We start from the raw sequence: 25,557 nt of genomic DNA, 5'->3' as shown, positions 1-25,557 counted from the left end.
ATCATAAATGCTTCTCGATGTATTATAATGACTACAGTGTTGACCACCGTCACCGTTGGAGACTGTGCAGTTTTGTTTGCTGGTTACTTTACAGTGACGAGTTTACTTCGCCGCGGCCTACTGCTGCGGCGTGCCTTCTCGCGCGAGACCAAACATGGCGGCCGTTAATACATAGTCTTTATAGTTGCCTTTATCGAAGATAATGCATAGCAATGCAGAGGATAAGAGTACCGAATAGAAAGACAGTTATAGCAAAAAATCATTGTAAGAAATATATTAATCCTTAATAATTTTCGTTAAGTTTAAAATAATTTTGACTCCCAAAGCATTCCCGAACCGTCAGCGTACCAAATGTAGTTATGGACACTGGTTGCCAACTTTGCCTCGTGAACATGACGTAGTTGAGGTGGAGCGAGGTGGCGCAAGGTGGCGCAGTACTGGGATGGTTCCTCAACCCTTGTAGTGCCCGACACCTCCCCACATCCCTAGTAGGGTCTGCGTGACAGCTGGTCGGAGCCGTCATGTGGTCATATCAATAATCTGCAAGATAAACATGTGAGTGAATCTTTCAGTACTCCTCACATCTAACTTCGGTAACGAGTAATTTCATATTTTCTCATGTTAAAATCTACCTATAATACGAAACTTTGACACCAAATTTCAAGTAGAATATTTTCCGATAATGACGAGATTGTTAATAATAAACAAACGCAAACTGTTTTTTCAACAACATTTCTGGGCTCGAATAACAAGTAGTTTCCACACCCGCCGCTAGAACTCGCTGCCGGAGCAGCTATGCCGACAATCGAATTGTTCCATTTGCAGAGCGAAATCTAATAAAATGGCTCCGATAAAAGCGAAAGACTTTAAAAAAATACTAAACACAAACTTTCGACCTGATTTTTGACAAGGAATTTTATGAAAACACTGCATGTCTTGTTAAAATTCATTGAACAGTTAATACTATTAAATATTCCTTTGGCCTTATGGATTTTGGTTCGCGCCATCCGCCACAGATGGCAGCACCGTTGTTACACATTTTCGTGCAACTTCCGCTCCATTCACGAAATTACGCCTACCAGATGTCGTATACATAGAACTAAGCTGTTGCACATAAGTACGCACAGATTTACATACTAACCCACACTATCATTTCCTACCTAGTGTTGTGTGCTGGGTTGAACATAAAAACGAATGCGTTAAGGAGAATACAAATTTTGTTCTTAGCGACCGTACACTCGTTCTTTATGTAACGTAATACGGTACGTGTGAACGATTGCGAACTCTAACCATAAACGAGATTAAAGAAATGTTACGGTCGTGCCACAATTTATTTATCCATATCTCTATGCACATGGTCCTGTTAGGTCTTGTTTCATGATACGGGAATCAATTTTGAGAGGATATTTTTTTTTTTTTTCATAAGACGTAGGTCATAAACAAGAGATTTTGACAGTCGCGTTATCATTCGTAGTATGCATCACTTCCTTTATGGTTGTAATTACAGGCGTTGCACAGCTCACCTTGTATTCCCCAAATAACACCAGTCTTCACCGAAATCTTGTGTGTGTGTGTGTGTGTGTATAATTATATATATATAACTTCAGGGGCCCAGCATTCGTGACTGCCGTGTCTTTCGTCCCAAGCTGGCCCGTGTATATAATGAACTTTAAATACGTTATTTTGGTCTTTAGTTTAATGGTAAAAATATTAATTAAAACCACACAATTGATAGCTCCTAATCTGCATTGTTTAAAATAATGTAAATTCAAACTAGCGAATGTTTCGCAAATTGCTGCTAGTTTAGGTTACAGTCTACTTGTGCATACATGTAAATTAGCTTAAATGCTGTAAAACAATTGGGGAAAAAAATCGCAAATCATTCAGTTTCCACTGTGACTTAAAAAATACGTTAATAAATACAATGATGTCAAATGAAGAAGGTAGATCGCGTGAGTTAGTGTTGAAGTGGCAGTTGAAACTAATGGCAATGTGTTGGCACTTGCGGTGGCCGGCCATTGCGCGCCTTGGTGACAGGATAGACACGCCGAAGGCCGAGAGAGCTCCCATTGTGACGTCATGCCACGGACTGGAGGGCGGACTGTGGAGTTTGGTCGACCCCGCACGTGACGTCACGACGCCGCCGGGATTATCGGCCCAGGGCTGATAGCGGCGCTGCTGGCACTAAGTGAAATCACAGGTTCCTCTCAAGGAGTGGTTACGGCCACAATAACAGTACACAAGTCTCAGCAAATACCATATTACAGTATGCTGTGCCTACCTTGTAACTGTCAAAAGTCTCAAATATGAATAACTAATAATTACCGAAACAGCTATTTAAGACTTGTTATCATTAGCCAGGGTGGATTATTGTTTTTTCATGCCATTATTTATTTTTTAAAGACAATGTCTACGGATATTTTACTACATATATACATACATACATACACACACACACACACACACCAACGCACACACCTATACACACACACACACACACACATATATATATATATATATATATATATATATATATATATATATATATAAGCATTGCATTTTGTCACCAGATATAAAATGCTAACTTTTATCTGCTCTTTGTACATCGGACAATTATTTTTAGTTAGAATTTTTCCGTGGCTTATTGCACTGAACTTATAAGTTTTTTTTTCTTCTAAGTTTCAACACATTCAAAATTGCTTCTATAATCTAATTTTTGAAATATTTATTCACAAAAATCTTAAATCAACAAAAAATTAATTGTTCATGCGAGGAGCTGATATTAATAACAATTTTTTTCTAGATTATACAATTTTTTATCCATTTTTTAATGTTATATTCAAGTTTAGATGTGCATAATAACTATCTCTTCATCCACACCTTATAAAAATCAAAAATCCCATTGTACTATATGACAGCCAGTAAACCATAAAGTTACAAAAACTTAAAACATCACTTTTATTGAACTCACCACACCACAAGCAGAACTGTAACCATAACTAATCTTCACCCATCCGCAATCTCCAGTCTCTGATTTGTATGGGGTACTATCCATAAAATTACCTTATATAGCCATATTTTTCTTCATCAGAAGTTTCTATTTTTACTGGCAAGTGCTTCTCCCATAAACAAAAAAAAAAGTCTGAATGTGACTTGAGTAAATTATATATATATAAAATTACTCAAGTCACATTCATATATATATATATATATATATATATATATATATATATATATATAAATGAAAACTAAAGTTTTGAGCATTAAAATTTGTATTTTTATAAAATGGTTCGCAAAGGCTTAGTTTCCCGATGTTTAACTAAAACCTTACAAATACGTAAATTAAATTATACATATTCTATGGCATTTTGAAGCTTTGGGTTCTTATTATTTGTATTATTGCGGTTACTTTAAAACTAATATTTATAATTAATTCCTTTATTAAATTTAATTATCTCCCCAGGGTAATTTAGGGGAAAAACCTATGAGAACTATACATAGACTGCCTCATATGATAAATCTTTAAAAACTTGAATTGTTTTTTATTTACTTTTGCTAATGCATTATAACGGCTGAAAAATCAATTAATTAACCATTGGAGACTATATTCCTTAATAAACACATAATAAAAAATTAGTCCAATACGGTTAGTTGTGCACAAGGGCGAGTTTCACAGCTGCGTTATGCTGCACTGGCCGGTAGCGGTGCCTTGAGAGATGGCGCGCAAAAACACAGCATAGAAACATACAAGACCGTTATGACGAAATTGCTATACGTTTAATAAACGTATATTAGGAAAATTAGGAAAACAAATAACCTTATATAAAGAAAATGGAACAAATCACCTTACAAACTTCAAAAACTCCTCGAGATGCATTTTTTGCTGCCGAATTACAATGAATGAAGTATTACAGACCTAACCATTGGAAGCCATGCAACTTAAGGAATGGAACCTGCAAGTTTCATGCAGTTTGATTGGTTAGTTTCTTCACAGTGACGAGTTTATTTGACCGCTACGTACGGCTGCGCTAGTGGGACTCCGTGCTTCTCGCACAAGACCAGACATGACTGCCGTTAATGTGTAGTCTTTATAGTGCCGTATCTTTGAAATGTACGTCACATAACACGAACTAACGACATACCGCGAGGTCGTTGGCACAACCGCAGCGTTGTCGGAAACAATTCAGCCTTTCGCAAGGCGCGGCCCGGAAGCCACCCGACTGCCAGTCATCGCCAGCGCTCGTCAGCAGAGTCGAACAATGGCGCACTCTCGCGTCTGCCGAGCTGTTGCTGGCACGTGACGGGATAGCGATCACGTTCTCTTAACCGCTGTTACATACGCACCAAACATACGACAGCCATGAATTCTTCAATTTTTTTTAAAAATATATATGTTTGAGAAAGGGGAAAAAGGAAACATTTTTTAGAGAGTAATTTGTTTAATTTTAAAATTTAACTTTCAGTTTCAAAAATCACTGTGCGTAAACACATTTCAGAGATTTCACACAAAATTTTTAAACAAAAACTGTATGAATATTTATAATAATAGAAATAGAACTACAAATGCACCAGTTTAAACCATCTTTCGTATCTGACGCATTTCAGTAACGCCGCGTCCGCGACGCGATGAAAAAAAAAAATTACCGACATAATTCCAGATCAGAAATAATGCTCCAGTCTGCCGACACCCTGAGAAATATAATTTTTTTTTTCAGATGATGTTTTGGTGCACACACTATAAAATGCAGAATGCAAGGTTCTGTTTGAATTTTTGTTATTGTTATATTATTATAAGCCAGCTATGGAAATGGTGGTGGCTGTATTTTCATTATTTCAGTCAGAAAAAAAACGCAAAGTAGGAAAATTTGGGAAATTTGAAATTGTGGTCATGGACAGTCAGGGAAATTTTATTGCAGATTTGTGTGGACACACTCTTGTGTAAGGTTTCCTATAAACTACATCAACAATCTACTTGTGATTTTCGACATCTCAGGGTAACCCCAAGCATTAAACATGATCTGAAACCTCGACTGGGGCCCATTGGAGCGCCGGCAATGGAGGCTCTTGGTTAACAGCCCCCCCCCCCCCCCCCCCCCAATCTTGCTTGGTACTCCGTCTGGACGAACCCTGCTGACGCGCGGCGCTGCGAGAAGCATGCCTGCGCTGTTCTGACCCAGGGCGGAGCGCTGACATCCGTGCCACCGAAGCCCGCAAAACACGCCTACCTGATTTCTACGCACTCATCACGCTTCCGTGTCAGCGTTCTTACTGGTGCTGCGGGAAGCACGCGTCTGCACTCTAATGACCCGTGTCGCAGCGCTGACGTATCTGTGCCACTGCGGCTCTAGCGACACGCTTACCTGGTTCTCCGCGCGCTCGCCGCGCTTCCGTCTCCGTGTCCCTCACTAGTTGCTGTCGTGCGTACAATCTTCGTTTTTCCATCAACAAGCTAGCCGAAATAACTGCAATAAATGCTAACATGCCTATTAAAAAGTTTTATAAAATTTCAGCAATTTTTGTTAGAAAAATCATTTGTGTTTTTACGATAGTACGTCAAATATCATAAGGAATCTTGGGAATAGTAAAAATAAATTGCTCGAGATATCTGACTGGGGTATGTTTACGATAAGCATTTTAAGAATGCGCCAAGGCATATATAGAGTACTTTGTCTGTATTTTGGTTGAAAAGTATATTTATAGAAAAGTGAAAATGGTTGGTGCTTGTTTTTTCAGGATAGGGTTTTATTCATGAAACATCCGGTATATATTTTTGAAAGCACTGAAGGGACTTGCATTTTAAATTTATCTCCGTTTCTCCGCCACAAACTGTCGTGATTACCGCTGATACGCGCCAGCTCAGAGGCGACACCGCTAGACGCACCAGCGAGCCTCGCTCACTGACACGTCCGACGTGACCCCGAGGACTGCGCACCGCGGACATGGATGAACCTAGTTGGATAAACGTATTTTCAAATAACGTGTGTTTGAGGTCTTGTTGGCAGCGATGTCATTAGGGGCGGTGAGACACAACTGCACAGTCCAGGACCGTGGCGGATCCAGCAGTTTATTCCGGGAGGGGATGTAGCGAGTCCTTCAGTAGGCCTACTCGCCAGATGCGTGTACCATCCAACCTCAGCAATGAGCAAATTCATGTGATCACTCGTTACAAATACACTTTTAATACGAAACTCGGACACCCAATTTAACGTAGAATTCTTAAAAATATTACCCTTGCTTGATAAATATATGCAAATTGCGTTTACGATTACATTTCGGGACTTTAATCACACTTAGTGGACTGCGCGCCAGTTGAGAGCCTTGCGCGGAGGCTGTACCGCGCTAGAAGCACCAGACTGTGCACTAACGCAGATGCACTCCGGAGACGACTGCAAGGCTGGCAGGGAGGCTGTGGGGCGACAAGTGGGTAGGATGTGCGGGCCCAGGAACAGTGGGGTGCGGACAAGGACCAACAAGAGAGAGTCCTTCTGTCGAGTTAGACTCCACAGATGTTTGCAAATGTACAGTATTGAAGTTAGTATTATTTTTTTTGGACATACTTCGACTGGGATTTATTTTTGAGTCATAAAGCAAGGTAGTTAAACAAGGTGATTGTGCAAATATTAGTGATTAAATAGTCATAGACTTAAGGTGTATGTCCCGTTCCAGGTCATTATTTTATACTTACTTTCCACACGGCTAAAATTGCCGACTTTTGAGTGGCTGAACTTTCACAAAATGAAAAAATATATATATACATATAGCATTCTTTTTGATATAATTAGCTCGCAAAGATGCATTTTTAACGTTCTTGTGCAGTATGCACAAAGAAAATAAAATGGACTACAAAACTGGAACTTTTTAGGTTTAATGTCAGTTTTATTGGCTATTATGTGGCATGGTTTAATTTCTTTCAAAGCAAATTATTAAATTTAACATGGCGTTTTAAAATCATCAATATTTTACGTTTTAAATGCTAAATAAATTTTTATTATTTTTTTCTGAAAAAAATTAACCATACCATGCAGTAGCCTCCAGCATTGCTTTTAAACCCAACAAATTTCAGTTATTTATTCCATTTGGTTCTCCTTATACACACTGCACAAAATTTTAAAAATTCAACTTTGTCACCTAACTACGCAAAAGGTATGCACTAATTATATGTTTCATTCTGGTGAAGTTCTACCACTCAAAATGTCTACACGTTTAACCGTGTTAAACATAAAAATAATGTAATGGACTGGAACGGGACGTACACTCTCAAACAATTGGGCTATTCTCCGAGCCGTTTATACTTCACATTCGAAACAATATGTACCTACATGTTGAGTTAGGCCGCTATGATTAAAATTTCCGGCGTGTATCCTAGTTGCTGATGGGTAGAGCCATGTATTTTTCGCGAAAAAAAATGTAACCTAATTTTAGGCTGCAATAAGGCAATCCTGCTCGGGCGGTTTCTTCCTTGTGATTGGCGGCCATCTACAACGGAATTCACTTGTCTTATTTGGTCAGGCCACTCAGGACGCGTTCGCTTCCGCAGTGAATGTCGGTGATTTGTGTGCAGACAGCAAGCAGACACGTGCCTGAAAGAAGCTCACCCAATCAGGGAGAACAGGCGACGCCACGAAATCTTTTTGCGATAAATAGATGTCCCTGTTGATTGGTGAACAGAACGTGCCATGTGTTGGTAGTCACCATGGATGTTGGTCGCACAAGTCCTGTACGCTGTTAGAAATTACAGTAAATTTACGGGCCTTTCAACGAAGCATACACTTAAAATAAACGAAGAGTTCTTCGTAATTTTAGATAACTGTTTTTTCTTAGATGCTGTGACGTATTTCAAGGTTTGAATTCTGTTTTTTTTTTTTCCCCTTCGTATAAACAGGGCAAACACTCGTGGAAGAAATAAGTGTGTGTTTGCGTGAGTCTCAACCAGTTATTGAATTTTTATCTTAATAACTAAGATAATTTTTGTGGGTTCATGTTCAAAGTAAGTGAACTTTGGACCAGTAAATTTTTGAAGATAACGATAAATTAATGAAGATCCCTGGATCTTGTAACCAGCGTTTTTCGGAAATTTAAGGTAAACAATTTTAACAGTGTACGGTTGGCCCTGATGTGCTCACTTTACGGTCGAAACACAAGGCGCAGGCACTTTCGCCCTGGCGCGCTTTCTCTGGCCGCGGGACACACTCCGTTACGTCAGCTGCCCGCGGACTGCCGAAGCGCGCGTCTTCGTAGGCTGACCTGTCCTATAGTGTAGTCTTGAACACAACCAAACAAACACTATTAAATAAAAACTAATGAGTTAAGTATATATATATATATATATATATATATATATATATATATATATAGACTAAGCAATGTGGGCCCATACAAAAATAATTTTCAGGGCACATTGGGCAATATAGAATCTATTAGTCAGATGTCTAGTTGCAAGTTGTATTATCTTTCTTCTTCCTTCATTGTTTGGGAGGTCGGGTGAGAGGCGAATCACTCACCACCAGGGGAGATTTCGTTCCTGGTCACAAAGCTAGATGTGAAGTTATCAAAATATGAAAGTCTCCCCTCGACCAACTCTTCATCCACGCCATCCCCTGACTCCTGTACTTCCCTACACTATTAATGCATGCAAGCTTTACCCCGCATGTCTGTGCGGGTTTTACCTGGGCCAACTCAACATAGTTTTGAACGAGATTTAAGATAGGGAAGTTAGTCATTGCTCAGCCGCTGCCGTGTCTGGTCAGTACCACCACAAAGCACATGATGCATGCAACCGTCTCCCTGCGTTACCTATTCTCACCAAGACTATAAGCTTCAGTCTGAGATGCACCTAGGTCCCTCCCTTACCCGGACGCCTCCTTTAAAACACATTTTGTTTTAATTTGTTAAGGGAATTTTTTTTTTTAGTGTCTGCAAACTTCCACTACGTGAGAACCATCACTATCTGTGTGGTGTAACTTTTCGCAATTGTACAGGATAGCGCAAGAAATTATTAAAAACCTAGTACATATAGCTTATAATTTCTAAATTCATAAGGTGTTGTTGCCCACGAATTTTTACTCCCCGTGTAAATTTTTTTTTTAATGATTTAAGATTTTTATGAAGAAATATTATGAAAATTTGAAATGTAGGTAATTTTGTTTGTGTTATCAGTTGTGGAAACCCAGAAAATTAACTATGGAGTAACCACACTGCATTCAAACAGGCAAAAACATTATTTGCTAATATTTACTTGACATCACAATTAACAGTTATCATGTAGTAAAAATTTGGGACAAAACTTACTGAAACACACTAAATGCAATGCTCATGTAAGAGAACATCCCGAGAAGTGGACCTGGAAAAAAATAATGACATAGAAATACAGGAACCCAAGATAGCGCGTGAAGCAGTTGCGTCACAGCCCTGGAAGTTCACGTCACACCCTGGCAGGTCACATCAGAGCCATGATAGTTCACACCAAAGCCTTGACAGGTCATGTCACAGCCCTGGAAGGTCACGTAATAGCACTGGCAAATCACAAATGCACTCTACAACTGTTTAACTCCATTATTGTCATGACTTAAGCAGAAACATGTCTGGCGAAAGGCTACAAGAAGTTCTATTGGTAAATAACTCGTAATAAATCGAAGCTACGTGTTAATGTTATTCGACACACAGCAGGTTGTGTGGTGACTGTCAGTGAGGTCCGCTGTTGATAGATTTGGGCCGGCTTGCACAACCGGGCAAAGAAAAAAACTTAGGGAAAATGGTATCAGATACGCCCATCACAGTAATTTTCGTGAAACATCGTATGCGCGGCTCAGTAAGATGCATGGTAGAGGGATAATACAGGTAAGAAGTTAAATGAATGAAACCAAATTACATACACATATTAAGTCTATTTATTGTAGAAATATTACATAATTAGGTTAACAATGCACAATGTAAGTTAGACAGGTTATTCTATCGCGCGGCGCTGCAGCGAGTTGGGCGTAGGGACGCGTGTTCGTTCGGGTAGCGGCTATTAGTCGGTGGTTAGCATGGCTGTAGGTAGTGCCCTGTCGGCGGCGTATCGCACGCTTAGCAGATTGAAGACCCGGTAGTGGTGTGAGAAGTAGGAAATGTAGGTCGTGCACACGGTGTTCATGCCACGGGCGAATGTCAAATATAGACATGATCAGCTGTTGGTGCGTGTCTACGGCTAGCTCTAGTTTGAAGTATTGACCTTAAGTACTCGCATAGCCGCTGTTGGTCTGTAGGCGACAGGTTGAAGTCCCGACGAGAACGAGCGGCACATGGAGCTCGCCCCACCCGGATGAATTTCATTTCGTTCGCTGCGTCTATCGCTACGCCTGATTTCCGACATGCTCATCGTTTATGGCGTTGCCCTTACTCCCTCCGCAGTCTGCCCTGCTTCGCCGAGATGTGTCGCAGGAAAGCTTAATTCCTCGGCTTGGCGATCATATATGATGTTGAGTGGGCTCGAAGGCTGTCCAGATGCAATGTCGAGTCATTTTGCCTCATCCCATAGCCAAATGTCCTGATGGGCGTAACTAATCTCAGACTTTGACGCGCGATGACAATCCAATGGCTGGATAGCTGCATTTTCATCTCTTTCCTTGTTCGCGCTGCTCGGTTCTGCGGTAGGGCCGCGGAGTCACGCTCCAACATGGCCCAGTCGACTGTGATATTGTTCGCTAGATACAGTTGCTTTTCTTCCAAGTATCGCAGCCTCGCCTTCATTTCAGATTTCCTTACTACGCCGCTTAAGAACGATGACATGCATGATGGCCCTCTTTATGTTTACATTAATTACATGATCGTCGTCCAACTTTCGCGGCAGAGTCTGCACCATATTGTTGACATCGACGGGTGTGTTGATAACCTGGCCAACGATTCCGTACGGGCCTGCAGTCTCGGTGACATCAGACTCTCCTCGATTGGGCTCAGTTCGGGCAGATGGGTAGGGTACAGCAGGTAGCTGTACCAAACCGTATCTTCACCAGGGAACGCATTCTTCAAGAATTGAGCCACCGGTGCAGTCACGGCCTTCAAGTCCTTCAAGAACCACGCTCGATCGTATACGTCACACTTGTGGCCAAACTCATTGATCATAAACAAATTACTAAAGCGTTCTGTGGCCAACTCCCATCGCCTAGAGTACTCCGGCGCACGTCCAAATTGCTCTTGTTGAGGTGAAGCGCTCGGACAGTTGCGCCCGACCTGGCTACCCAGGGTGGCCATTGATGGGCTGGAGGTCTCGTCTACCTTATTGGGGCTGCAGGCGACTCGGCTGTCTCAATTCTGGGCCGCGACAATCCGCTTTGTCCAGCAGCATTGAGGCAAGGGTGTGGCTCCTGCGCTTTCCTCAATCTGGCGAGCTCCCTTCGTCTTCGGAACCGTTTAGTCGAGGTGGCTGGCCGTGGTCGGGGTCCCTAGGACTCCTCTCTTCTCTTCTTAGCCGCTTCCCGCAGTTTCTGGCGCAAAATGGTACATACAGGAGGCGCCATAGTTGAAGTAATCTGAAATTTTCAATCAAATTAAAGTTAAATCCACTATAATTATTGATGGGCACTTATTTTGGAATTATATTTATACTTGAAAGTCTCAGAGGGCTACGAATTCAAACTAACGTGACCACTTTCGCCTTAATCTGTACACACACTGACGAGTTACAAGCAAACGAAATCCTTGTAAGCCTCAATTTTTAGTCAAAACTGCAACTTGTGTCACGCGGCACTGGCGCCATCTAGCTACATGAGTCAGAGGCCGTGAGTAATGGATACTTTGCTTTACTCAACGATGTATAAATATATAGGGCTTGGCACATAGTCACAGAGCTACTGTCATGACCGAGGCGACATGTTTTCGTTGTATGCGGTTTTAGCAAGTGACCTCCTACTTACCAAACTGAAAGACGTTTCGCGTAAATACAAGCATAAATTTTACATTGATATTCAGATGAAGTGGTACCACGTACCTTCATATCAAGTCAAAACAAAGCAGGCTGGTTTATGCGACATGGTAATGATGTTTGTCATATGAATTCGTTATTATTGACACACATACTGCGTTATATGTTAACTGTATGCTTAATAATGTACGCAAGTTTTTGATTTAAATTTTCATATATTAATTTTCTTCATCTCTAGATTTAATTTTCTGATTATTTGCTCAAAAATTATTTGCGTTACTTTCACTTTACTAGGGCCCTAGATGATAAATTCCGCTATAACTGGACAAACATTCATTACGAAAAATTACCATAATCAAATAAGTTACTAAAGCGGATTTTTATTAAAGTAACATTAAATTTTTACGAAGGATTTGAACAACTTCCCCATTTTTCAAAAATAACATATCCACCCGATTTGAGTGAACTTAAATATTTGGTCTCTTTGACGAGAAAACGTCTATATATATATATATATATATATACACACACACACATATATATACGCTTAAATTTCGTTAGAATCTGTGCAGCCGTTTGAGCGTTTTTGAGGGACAATATATGGATGTGTATATATATAAGCTGCAACACGTGGATCCGCCATGTTGACGACTCTATATATATATATATATATATATATATATATATATATATATAGTGTGTGTATTCAAATTCGTGAAAATTGGAGGATACACCAATTTTATTGGTGTGCCAAATAATTTTTTTTGTAGAAAAATTACACTCGAATACAAATTGTAAACTTAAATAGTTATAGAAAAGAGTAATCGTAACTTTAAAAATACGTTAGAAATCTGGCATTATAATATTGTCTCATTACAACTTACAATTTGGTATAGAAGTCAATGATGTCGTGCAATATGACATACTATTTAGGATACTAAATTCCAAGATTGGAAACCTAAATTCCAAGATATTGAGTGAAGAGAGTTGATCCGCTCTCTGCCAAAGCAATAGCCTGTCTTGTGGTTCCCACTTACATTCTCACAGTCGCTGGTATTAATATGTTTTAATTTTAGATTTGACTGATTTTTTTTATTAAATAATTTTTTAGGAGAAAAACTAAAGTTATTTAGGTACTAAAAATAAAACACAAAGAGTTCAAATTAAACAATTTTATTTTAAAAAATACAGAACTGTCACATATATAAGTTCAAGCAATTTAGCACTTTCATAAGCAGTATTTAATGCTACATGGACTGCCTCGTAGACTCTGGTTACAGCCTTGTTGACTCCGGTTCTTACTGGTTCGCTGGTCTTGGGCTCAGGAACACAGGTATCTGACTGGTCATATTCGGCATTAGTCTTAGCATTTTCTCTCGGTAATAGCTACTTGGGAGAGGCATGGGCGACATCTTCGACCATAGTTGCGGAAGAGCTGACTCGACACTTATTGGGACATGATGTATATGGTTGACCTCAGACACTTATTCTTCGGATGCAGGAACCTGGTTAGAGCAATGACGAGACATGCTTATCATTTAATGTTTGGATGTTGTATAGATACATCGCATGTCATAGGTTTCGTCAAGTCTTGTCTTGTATATTTTGTTGCATGGATAATTGCATGTACAGACGAAGATACTTATTCTTAGTTGCTAGCTGGAAGAATCGAATTCTGTATCATAAGATAGAGACACAGTTTCCAGGATCGCAGCAATCTAGCAGTTGCTGAGTCGGTTCGTAGGATACAGGAAAGTGTGTTAACCGCCAATACTGAGCGCCTCCATTGAAGATTTCCGTATATTTGTGCACATATTATGCATCCAAGTAGCTGTAGTTGATACTGCTGAATCCAGGTCTTATTCTCATATAAGTATTAGCTGAATGAGGGGGCGGGGTCTGGGAGAGGAGGATATAATGCATTAAAATTTTCCAAAGACATCTTTAATACATTAATAGGGAAAAAAAGGGGGCACATTTGGTGGAGGGGGAGGGAAAATTAGAGGTAATGAGGGGAAGAGATGTGGAAAAAGAAGAGGGGAGGGTAATTAGGAGTGAGTGAGGGAAGGGATCAAGAACCCCTTCCCCTTATTTTCCACCTAATATAACCTATACTAAGTGTATAGGGTTGGAAAGGGTCTGGTTACGGAAGACTCTCAGGTGTGTCTCAGGCCAAAACATATATTCATTATACGAGGTTTCAACCATGTAGGAAGGATTGCAAGCATCGTGTGCTACGAGAGGATTGGCCAGCCAAGGCAGCGACTAACGTCCCTATCTTAACACTTAGACTATAACTAGGTAAAACCTGCATACACACAGGGAAAACCCTGGGCTCAGTAATACATTGTGCAATTGGGCGTGCATTAAGAAGGCAGGTTAAGTACAGGGGAAAAGAGGATGGTCCAAAATAGAGTAATTCAAGATGATAAAATCCAAAATGGCGGATTTGACATCATCCAAGATGGCAGCCGGAGTCTGGGTCAAAGTCAAAGATCCCATGATGTCACAATCCAATATAGCGGTTAGCTCCTCTTGGTTGAACCCTGTCCCAGTACATACTTTTATAAACTACTAACAAACCTATCTTTCTACAAAAAATATCACAATTGTGAATATTGTGTTTATGTAATACACCGAATCGAATCTACTTTCTACTTTTACAACAGCATAAAAAAAAAAAAAAAAAAGCGAAGATGCACAAACACGAGTTATTCGTGCATCTGACTCAAGGTCAGTAATAGGAAGTTTCCCAACATATGATTAAATTTGACGCCAAAATGGTTGTCGTGATGTCAGAATCCAAGATGGCGGTCGGCACCTCACGCACCAAGCCAGGCGCAGGAGGAACTGTTATATACTACTTTCAAGATTTTTGTTTTTCGTATAAGTTTCTACCTTATGTGTAATTTGTATGCCATAGGAGTAATATTTTAAAAAGGAATTAGAAAGTTGATTATTCCGTAGGTTAAATTAGGGAAAATAATAATAAAAATCCAACAGCGTGGCGTTGCCTATTTTTAGATGAAGGCGTGGCTGGTTGTTCATTGGCTGTTTATTCTTGGGTAGTAATTGGCGAATTGCAAAACTCCGCATTGCTGTTCAGAACGACTACATTGTTGGCATGTATGGGCGGCTGGTGCTCGCGATAAACAGGATAGTTTCGCTTCTTGATGCTTCAACATTCTGAGCTTGAGTTTTACAAGCTGGACCTTTTTTTTTTCTCGCATTTTTTAAGGGTGCATAAGTTGTCGTCTAGCGTTGGGTTTTCTTGGTAAATTTTATATTCTTGTCTTCCCCACAAATTCATTGCAACGCCGCTTCACTTCACTGCGGTTCCCTTCAACTGCCTCTAAAGACATCGTGTCAACGAGACATTATGAATTCCATAAATCAGATCCAGCCCCTATATCAAGCCTCGGCCTCCCGTCCGCAACTGCTCATTGCTTTATCTCTCAACCCAACATTAAAGGCTTTTTCTGGTGCGCACTGTCTTGCAGACGTTACTCTGAAGCATGTGCAGTAGCACAAGCGCAGACCGTATGGCATCTGTATCGACAACTTCCACTTTACCATACTCATCTGTGAAGCAGATTTAAAGGTTTAATTTAATTTTTACAGTTTTAAAACTGTCTCTAGCTTTGATCCTAGATCTCACTTCCTATCCATTATACAATATTTCAGAAAACCACAAAGGAAGTATAGTTTTAATAAAAATTATTCTCTTTGGCGTAAGAAGGCACTTTTATTAGAGGAGTGTGTAAATGACGGAACTGGCCCTGGCGCTGGCACGTGGTGCTTGAGCCGGTCCGCCATCTTGGATTGTGACGTCACGGCGGCCATTTTGGACTCAAAAATTCCTCAAAATTCCTCAAAAATGACTCAAAATGACTAAAAAATTATCGTTTCGAGGAAAAATTTCTCGTTTTCTTCCCCAAAAATTCAAAAATTAGGATTTTTTTAAAAACCTCAAAATTATTTTGCCTTAGAAATAACACAATGTCCTAAAACTGGCTTAAGCATCCATGTCTAAAGCCTCCGATAAGCCAACTCTAGGAATAAGGATACTATGACCGCCATCTTGGATTATGACATCATCGTTGCAATTACTGTTACGCCCGCCATCTTGAAAATCATTATTTATTATCAGATTTTAAAGAAAAATATTAAATTATAAAAAATTCAATTAATAAAATTTTAATAATAATAGTTAAAAAACATACTTTAACGACATGGAGCTCGGAGTCCTCGGTTCGAACCCGGTGAGGGTAAAAATAATAAAAATGGCTACCGATCCTTCCCTCACAGTGGCTGCTGGCAGACTGACTCCTCCCACCACTTATGTTAAAGTATATACAGGATGTATCAATAAGACAAGGTGTCGGACATGACGTCATACCAGCTGACGATATATACCTTGTTATTGGTGGTGGTAGGTCTGTCTGTAGGTGGCTTCTGTGGAGGATGGATCTGTCGTTTTTTTTTATTTTTTGCTCTTACCAGTTTCGAACCAAGGGAACCAAGGGAATCGATCTAATCAATCAGAATATTGAATAAAAATTTATTTAATGAATTTTGGAATTTTTCCCGAATCTATAGAATTAAAATTACGGAATTTCAAGATGGCGGACATGATGTCATACTACCTGACGATATATATACTTTAACATAAGTGGTGTGAGGAGTCGGTCTGCCAGCAGCCACTGTGAGGGAAGGATCGGTCGCCATTTTTTTATTTTTTTACCCTCACCAGGTTCGAACCGAGGACTCCGAGCTCCATGTCGTAAAAGTATGTTTTTTAAATATTATTATTAAAATTTTATTAGTTGAATTTTTTTATAAATTTAATATTTTTTTCTTTAAAATCTGATAATAAATAAATATTTTCAAGATGGCGGGCGTAACGGTAATTGCAAAGATAACGTCATAATCCAAGATGGCGGTCATGGTATCCTTTTTCCTAGAGATGGCTTATCGGAGGCTTTAGACATGGATGCTTAAGCCGTTTTTAGGACATTGTGTTCTTTCTAAGGCAAAATAATTTTGAGGTTTTTCGAAATCCTAATTTTTGAATTTTTGAGGAAGAAAACGAGAAATGTTTCTTCAAAACGATAATTTTTTAGTCATTTTGAGTCATTTTTGAGGAATTTTGAGGAATTTTTGAGTCCAAGATGGCCACCGTGACGTCACAATCCAAGATGGCGGACCGGCTCAAGCTCCCCGCGGCAGCGCCAGGGCCAGTTCCGTCATTTACACACTACTTATTAGGTAGATTTCAAATAAATACTACTTATTGTAGCCGTTACCATGGTGCGACTTTCAGAAAATTTGTATACAGTTTTACGTTTCGTGGTTCATAGACCCTAAAAACTTCGTCAACTTAAAAGCTTATTAATGTATTACATTTATCGATATCCTTATTACAATTTTGTTGACATCGTAACTGCAGCAATTTTTTTTTTACAAATCACTTCCAAATCTTAATATATATAAATCTCGTGTCACAATGTTTGTCCTCAATGGACTCCTAAACCACTTAACCGATTATAATAAAATTCGCACACCATGTGCAGTTCGATCCAACTTGAGAGATAGGATAGTTTTTATTTCGATTAATGGTCTTAATAATTTATAATTAATAATAAACTGATTATCAATGTTGGTGTTTAAGCCCGGGAAACAGTCGTCTCCATGACAACGTTGCGTGTATTGTTGCATTAAGTTTTTGTCAAAGTTAATTAATTTTATTTCATTTATTATAACTGTAAATAGGTTATTTGGTCTCATTCCCCCCCCCCCCCCCCCCCAATTAATACAACCGTGCGAAGCCGGGTCGAGCAGTCGTCTCCATGACAACGTTGCGTGTATTGTTGCATTAAGTTTTTGTCAAAGTTAATTAATTTTATTTCATTTATTATAACTGTAAATAGGTTATTTGGTCTCATTTCCCCTCCCCCCCCCCCCCCCAATTAATACAACCGTGCGAAGCCGGGTCGAGCAGCTAGTTGATATATAAATTTTAGTAGTGGAAAATCTCGGTCGAGTTAGGGTTAGTACAAATGGAGAAAGATTTTTTAAAAACAAAAAAATCGCTGTAACTCCCATAATATTGAAAATATCACATCCGTTTGAAAGTATTGTAACTCTTAGGATTAATACCAGTTTTTTTTGTCTGAATAAGTTTTTTATACGACCAATCATAACTGCAAGTGGTTAAAAAAACAAGCGTTTGAGGACAAAAAAAAATAACTTCCTTCTTAGGCATACCATCGAATTCGTACAAATTTTGTGTTACTCTTATAATATTTATCCAAAACTTTTGTCTGAAACAATTCTTGATTAGGCAAACCATTGCTGCAAAGGGTTGAAAAATTAGGGGTTTAGTTAAAAAAGAATTCATAACTTCCTTAGTAGGTTCACTATCAAATACGTTCAAATTGTCTGTCAATCTTATAATTTTTGTCTACAACATTTGTCTGAAACAAGTTTTGATAATATAAACCATTACTGCAAGGGGTGGAAATAAAAGGATAGAAAGACAAAATTTCATTACTTTTTTTAATAGATGTACTATCAAATCCATTATAATTTATTATAAAACTCCTAAACACTATCTGAAACCTTTGGATGAGACAATTTTTGATAAAACGAACTATTATCGTTAAAAAGGGCTTGAAATAAAAAAACTAAAACTTTATTTATATCAAATTTGTCGTAATTTATTAGTAAGAATATTAATATTACCTTAAACCTTTGGCCAATTTTTTTTTATTTGACCACATATTAGTGCAAGGAATGAAAAATAATGTTTGGAGGTCAAAAATAATTGAAAAACTACCTTAGTAGACATAATATGAAATTCGTTAAGACATTCAATGCTGGATGCATTATGTTAAAAACATTGAAAATATTTTCGCTGTATAGAATATGAGAAAATGTCAAATCGATCTTTTTTTAACATTTGCGGATATATAGGATGTTATGTAGTTCTTAAAATGTTCCAGGAGTTTATAGAAGTTTACAAAATATTTTATTTTTATTTTATTTTATTTTCCTACTCGCGTGTTGTTTAAACAGAGAAAGAGCTATATTTTGATGTAATTCCTCTGCCCACCGCACAACGGCGCCACCAGCTTGACGATTACATTGCCATCTCGTGTGGGCAGTCCTACTAGCTTCAAAAGTGTACTAAATTTTTCTTATGGCTTGATGTATTATTTGATGTATTATTTGTATTCATTGGTACAATGGATAGAATTTAAACTTATTTGGCAATTCAAAACTCGACTCGTTAGTAGGTATATCAAATTTCTTTGCAAATTTCTTGTGCAGCCGTTTGAGCCTGATTGAGGGACAAACATTCAAACAAATATATTTTAGCAAATATTTTTAGGATTAGTATCATAAAAAGTATAATGTTATATTGCATGACATAATTGACTTCTATACCAAATTTCATTTGAATCTGTGCAGCCGTTTGAGCGTTTTTGAGGGACAAACATTCAAACATACTTTCGAATTTATATTATTGTTAGGATTAACTGCAACAAATTGTGTTAAAATGAGTTTCATTTGCTGTAGAGACAAAACATATTTTACGACGTATGTATTAATGTAATTCGCAATTTCTTAATAGCTGTTTTATAACTTCTTTTTTTTTTCATTTCTTTACAGTCATCTTTTAGTCGCGAAATGATTGATTGTGCTTGTGTGTTTGCCGCTGTCGCGCTAACATTGGCATGACGACAAGTGCGTGGAAGGCCACGCCCTCGACCAACTGTTCGAGCTGGGAGGCGCTTGAGGCGTCCACACACCATCAGTTCGGATCAGTCCGAACTTCCCTGTGTGGGAACAGCGCCGGTCCATTAGTCGAGGGTCGTGGCAGACAGCGTTATTTATACTCTTTGGTTGCTTTGCTTTTCTTTTATCCTTTTTATAACTAAACGTGCGAATGCAACTGCAACATCCAAAGTGTCTTCCATACTGTACGATGAAAACATACATCAGGCAGCAACAGCTACCACAAGTCTGTGAGTGTGTGGGAGTCTTCACGCACATCTTCACATGGCCAGGGGAGCATGAAACTATTCTTGAACAGATAAAAAAAAAAGCGTAATTTTGTTTAGCTGCTAGCATTTCGTATCTTCTCAGTTAAAACGAAGTACTTGAATTTTAAAGAAGAATAGGAAACTCAACTAGATATGTATGCGGTATTTTATTTGTAAGTTGTTGGTTAAATTAATATTTTTTTAATTACCAAAATATAGGTCTTGGAACTTCATCAACACGTGTTGTAGGAATGACAGCATATGCGCATGAAAGTAAATATGAAACGACACTATCATTTCGCCAGCTCGCCAGACGTAAAGGCTTGGATTGAACGATGGAGGTATTGATTAGTCTATGGAGTGAGTGCCTTTTTCAAAATCACCCTGGCTAGCAGTTGGTTAGTAAAACAAATCGTAGCTTCACTTCAGTCGTTATTGCGTTGACTAAGTTTCCCGTACAGCCCAAGCAAGACTTTGTTCGAAAACTCAAATTTTAACTTTTTTCCGAGATTAATTTTTTGACAGCAACGTACAACATTGTTCTCGTAGTGAACGAAGGGAATAAATACTCAATGCGCAGCTGCACACAGAGTTGAACTACGCAGCGCAGTCCGGTGCTCGCCTCCCGAGGCCCAGTAAGGCTTCAGTGTGACACTTGTACCAGTGAAGATATTCGCGCTATGAAACTGATATTGGAACACAGGGAGAAATTTGTGTCTGCATGTTGGTAAAACATGTAGACTATTAATTAATTAATTAAAAGCTATGCAGGAACTTCGAGAGATACCTCTTATTTTATGTAAAACTTTTCAAATTCCACCATTTTAAACAATCTAAAAACTCGTAAATGTTACCGTGACCATAACTGTAAATGTGGCCTGCACGTATTGCATGACTTGGAAAGTTTCCTACGAATCCTACTAACAATCTCAAAACCGTACCGGGCCCCATTTGGTCCTCCACCCCCCCCCCCCTCCCCCAAGCCCACTTTGCTTCTTCCTGTCGGCTCCCTGGATTCAGGTTGGTGCTAGAAGTTTATTTAGTAACTTTAAAGTAGCTCTGAGTTGTGAAAATGTCATCGTGAAGTGAATGTTGTTGAACACACATGACTGAAGACACGATTACTTCGCTGTTCCTTGCAGCAAAGTAGACTTGAAGCATATATACATCTGTTTCCCGTTGTTGATTGGACTAATTACTCCTGACACGCCCGTAAAGACCACGAGTCAGTTATAAACAAGGAGAAGAAGTAGTCACCCAATACCTTACCCACCAAAAGATGTGACCAACGGCCACTTTAAAATGTCTTGATATAAAAAATAGGAAAGTTGAGTCTAGTCCAGGGGTCGGCAACCTGCGGCTCGCGAGCCACATGCGGCTCTTTGGATGTGAAGCTGTGGCTCTTTAGTTCCGTACCAGAAATACTGCATCACCAGGTCATTTACATAGAAAATACTTTTTTATTACAAACCAGTAGTAAGCCTGGTTTTTTTTTCCACGCTTGTTATATTTTACTAAACAATATGTAATCAAGCAGTTAAATTATCATTTTAAAGCTCTCCACCCCCCAAGGTTTTCGTTTTACTAGTACTTACTGTCCCACCCAACAGATAGCGCCACTTGACGTGCAAACATGGTTTCAGTTTCCAACATATCAGTCGCACTTCTATATCTCCCTCCTTGTTCTGTGGTCCGTCGGAAGCTCTCGAATGACGCCGTCGTCGGATGTTTCTATCTAGAATTTAATTCGTTTCGACGCAAGACAGTTTGGCGTCTTCACCAGTGATTTGGCTGTGACGTATAGTTTGTTTTTTCAAGTAGAAGAGTTCCAAGCAAATTATCTTCTCAGAGGTATGTATGTACAGATATAATAATAATAAAACCGAAGTAAAGCTAGGTAACATAATAAGTATTATATTTATACATATATTACATATTTTTTAAATAAGATACCTAATTCCTATTTTAAGTCAATAAGAAGTGTCCAAAAAGAAACAAAGTACACTTTTTGATATTACCGCGAAAGTGTTTTTATTAAAATAGTAAATAATTGCAAAACTTGTCATCTGCTGTTTTTGATACATAATTAATAATTTTAAAAATTCTTTATTACAGCTTCACCGCAAGCATGGCATCTACAAAAAAATAAAGAGAAGAACTGAAAAAGAGTATCGAGAATTCAATCGGGATTGGACGGAATCGTTCGCTTTCATATGCAACTCTCAGATGGCCTTCCGACCTGTCTCATTTGCCACGAAAAACTCGCACACAATAAGAAATCAAATTTAGAGAGACACTTCACTACAAAACATACTCAGTTTGCTAGTAAATTTCCAGCTGGTGAAGAACGAAAAAAAAAACTGTCGATGAGCTCCAAAAACAAAAACAGCAATCAAGTTCCATGTAAAGTAACTGGACGCAATCTACAAGTAATGTCAATTTGGCAAGCTACGCGGTATCACTAGAAATCGCAAAAAAAAAAAAAAAAAAAATGCAAACCATTCACAGATGGTAGGTGTATCAAAGATTGCTTCATTCGTGCATCTGAAGAACTGTTTCGTGATTTCAAAAACAAACCAGAAATCTTGAAAAAAATTAAAGATTTGCCACTATCCGCTAAAACCGTACAAGACAGAATAGCAAAAATGTCTTCAAATGTAACATATTTGCAGGTGGAAGACATTCAACTGGCTTCTGCCTTATCACTTGCTATAGATTAGTCTTGCGACATAAAAGACACGGCACAAATTGCCCTTTTTGTTAGGTATATGTCTTCCCAAGGTCCAAAAGAAGAAGTTCTAGGATTGCTACCACTCTCGGGACAAACTAGAGGAGAAGATATAGCGAATTCCGTGAAAAAATGCTTCGAAGATAATAAGATCGATTTAAATAAAATCGTTTCAATAGCAACAGATGGAGCCAGAAGGATGACAGGGAAAAATAAAGGGACAACAACGATTCTTCAGAGCAAAATAAACCACGAAATTCTTACGTTTCACTGCATAATACACCAATAAGCACTTTGTGCCCAAACATTTCTGGCCGAAATAGTTGAGGTCATGAATTTGGTAATCAAGATTGTTAACAGCATCTTGTCAAAAGCACTCTACCATCGTCAGTTTAAAGAATTCTTAAACGAAATGGAGACTCAGTATTCCGACCTCCTTCTTCACAATAAATTGCGATGGCTTTCCAAAGGTAAGGTGCTGAAACGTTTTGCTTTGTGCTTGAATGAAATAAATACATTCCTCGATGAAAAAGGCATTAATCACCCTGAATTAGAGGACGGCAAATGGTTGCAAAAATTTTACTTTATGGTGGATATCACAGCGAAATTAAATGAGCTGAATCTAAAACTGCAAGAAAAGGGAAACCTAACCTATGTTTTGGTAGAAGAATTGGTTAGTTTCGAAGAAAAATTAATTATTTTTGCAGAAGATATTCAGAGCGCTAAATTACTTCATTTTCAATTTCTAAAGCAATATCACGAGAAAACCAGTGCAACTGTTGACACGAAATACTTCAGCACAGTTATAAAAAAAATTAAAGATGAATTTGCTGACAGATTTCAACCATTCAAAACCAACAAAACCACTCTAGCATTCATAGTAAATCCTCTCAACACAAATGGTAATGAAATCCACATTGATCCATTTGGAGTTGATACTGGATCTCTAGAAATGCAATTGATCCAGTTAAAAAGTAAAGCTTTGTGGAGTGGAAAATTTACAGAGTTGAAAAGCAAGTTGGAAGAGTTGGAGGTCCAGAAATGTTTGTACGTAACACAACAAAAGTGGACAGCTTTAAAAGAAATGCCGCGAGTTGTAGCACTTATTTATATTCGACGCATGGAATAGTCTTCCTGATTGCTACAGTGAGGTGAAGAAGTTGGCAATTGGAGTGCTGACTATCTTCGGATCGACATATTCGTGCGAGCAAACGTTCTCTTGCATGAATATAATTAAAAGTAAAGTAAGAAGCCAACTAACAAATGAAAGTTAAGAGTCGTGTTTGAAACTTAAAACAACAAGTTATGAGCCAAATTTATCCAAACTTTCTAAAACCATGCAAAGCCAACGCTCCCATTGAATGTGTTTGCGCAATTAATTGTTATTGAAGTACAAGTTAGTGCTGTAAGTAAGTGTTTAATTGTGTTAATTTTTTACTAATATAATAAGTGATTATATAATAAGACCATGTATATTATATAATTTGTTGTGAAAAAACACTACTTATATATGAATAAATTTTTCTTATGAATAAATAGATTAGTTTTTTTTATAAAAAATCTTTATTTATGCAAGTACTATTTATTGTTGAAATGAAAAAATTTTGTGGCTCTTTAAAAACTTTGAAATTTTGTAAATTGTAATTTTTGGCTCTTCCGACTCGAAAGGTTGCCGACCCCTGGTCTAGTCTGAAGAGAAGTGGATCAGTGAAACAATCGTGGCTGTACACATGACATCACTAGCCTATAATAGCTCAGACAACGTGACACAGTTAGCCGATCCAACTGGTCTTCGTACACAGAGACGTATGTTAACCTATAATTGCGTTAAAACACACATCGGAAAGTATAGTCGAGGCCCGTGTGCCAGTGCATCCCGCCAAGTGATTCCTCAAGCGGAGGGCTTGTTCTGCGATGACACGTAGTCGGAGACGGCACGACAACCTTACAAATGGCAGCCATTGAGATTGCATTTCAAGGTTACGAAATACTAACTTAATTAACAAAATACATAGTTTGCTTCGAGATCATAGCACGTGCAGAATTTACATATGTAATAAAATAAACGACAACGTAATAATAGAACACTAGATATTCTCGTCCTTGTAACAACGTTTTAACGTATGTACAACATAAACAGGCATGGCTACAACTCGGCATTGCTCCGAAAGGGCCTGCTATTGTAGAAACATTGTTGTAGAACGGGCCTATAGCCCAGTTATTTGGTGCTCAAAAAGGGGCTTACCTGGAAAGTTTTCCGGGAGTTTGAAAATTGGTAGGCTTACATTATAGATTTCGACGTGCTCTTTTCGAATTTTTACTTTGCCGCTCGCGCCGCAATTTTGGAAAAATGGCGCCGAAAAACAGTTATTGTTGACAATATCTCCTATCCAACTCATTTTAAGATATAAAATAGTTATGTAGTAAATTAAACTAGAGGAAATTTGCTATAATTTATGTAAATATTTTTTTTTTTTGTAAAATCAATGGTTTCTGCGTACGATTGCCGCAAATTCTATTCTAACACGCGTATTAGCGAAAAAACTTATTTCCACACCACCAGGAGGCGTTTTTTTTTTGTGGTATCCCTAGTAGGCATAATCTACATCATGCCAATGCAGTTCCAGAGACGTAGATCTTATTATTTTGACGGCTTTATCTACGCGTCAAAACATGTACATTCTCAAACCAGGAAAGTCAACTTATCAGAATATATTTAATTTTGCATCGCTCCCGCCGAAAGAAGCAGCAGCACGACAACATTAGTCCAGCAGTGGTGTGGAGTTGAACAATGCAGAGCGATGGGGATGGGAATAAAGCAGAGATGGGCTAATTCCTGTCACTACACTTGAAACCCGGCTCAGGATACCTTGTTGAAACTT

The 25,557-nt window shown here is 38.5% G+C and overlaps 1 protein-coding gene across 1 annotated transcript in view; it reads left to right on the top strand.

Moving 5' to 3' along the window:
* Positions 1 to 25,557, top strand: part of LOC134531127 (ATP-binding cassette subfamily G member 4) — a 264,193-nt gene that overhangs the window by 10,019 nt on the left and 228,617 nt on the right. The window lies entirely within an intron of this gene.

Source organism: Bacillus rossius, chromosome 3 (genome assembly GCF_032445375.1).
Source record: "Bacillus rossius redtenbacheri isolate Brsri chromosome 3, Brsri_v3, whole genome shotgun sequence".
Lineage (NCBI taxonomy): Eukaryota > Metazoa > Arthropoda > Insecta > Phasmatodea > Bacillidae > Bacillus > Bacillus rossius.
Note: the sequence above shows the minus strand (reverse complement) of the source record. Positions and strands in the feature narration are given on the sequence as shown.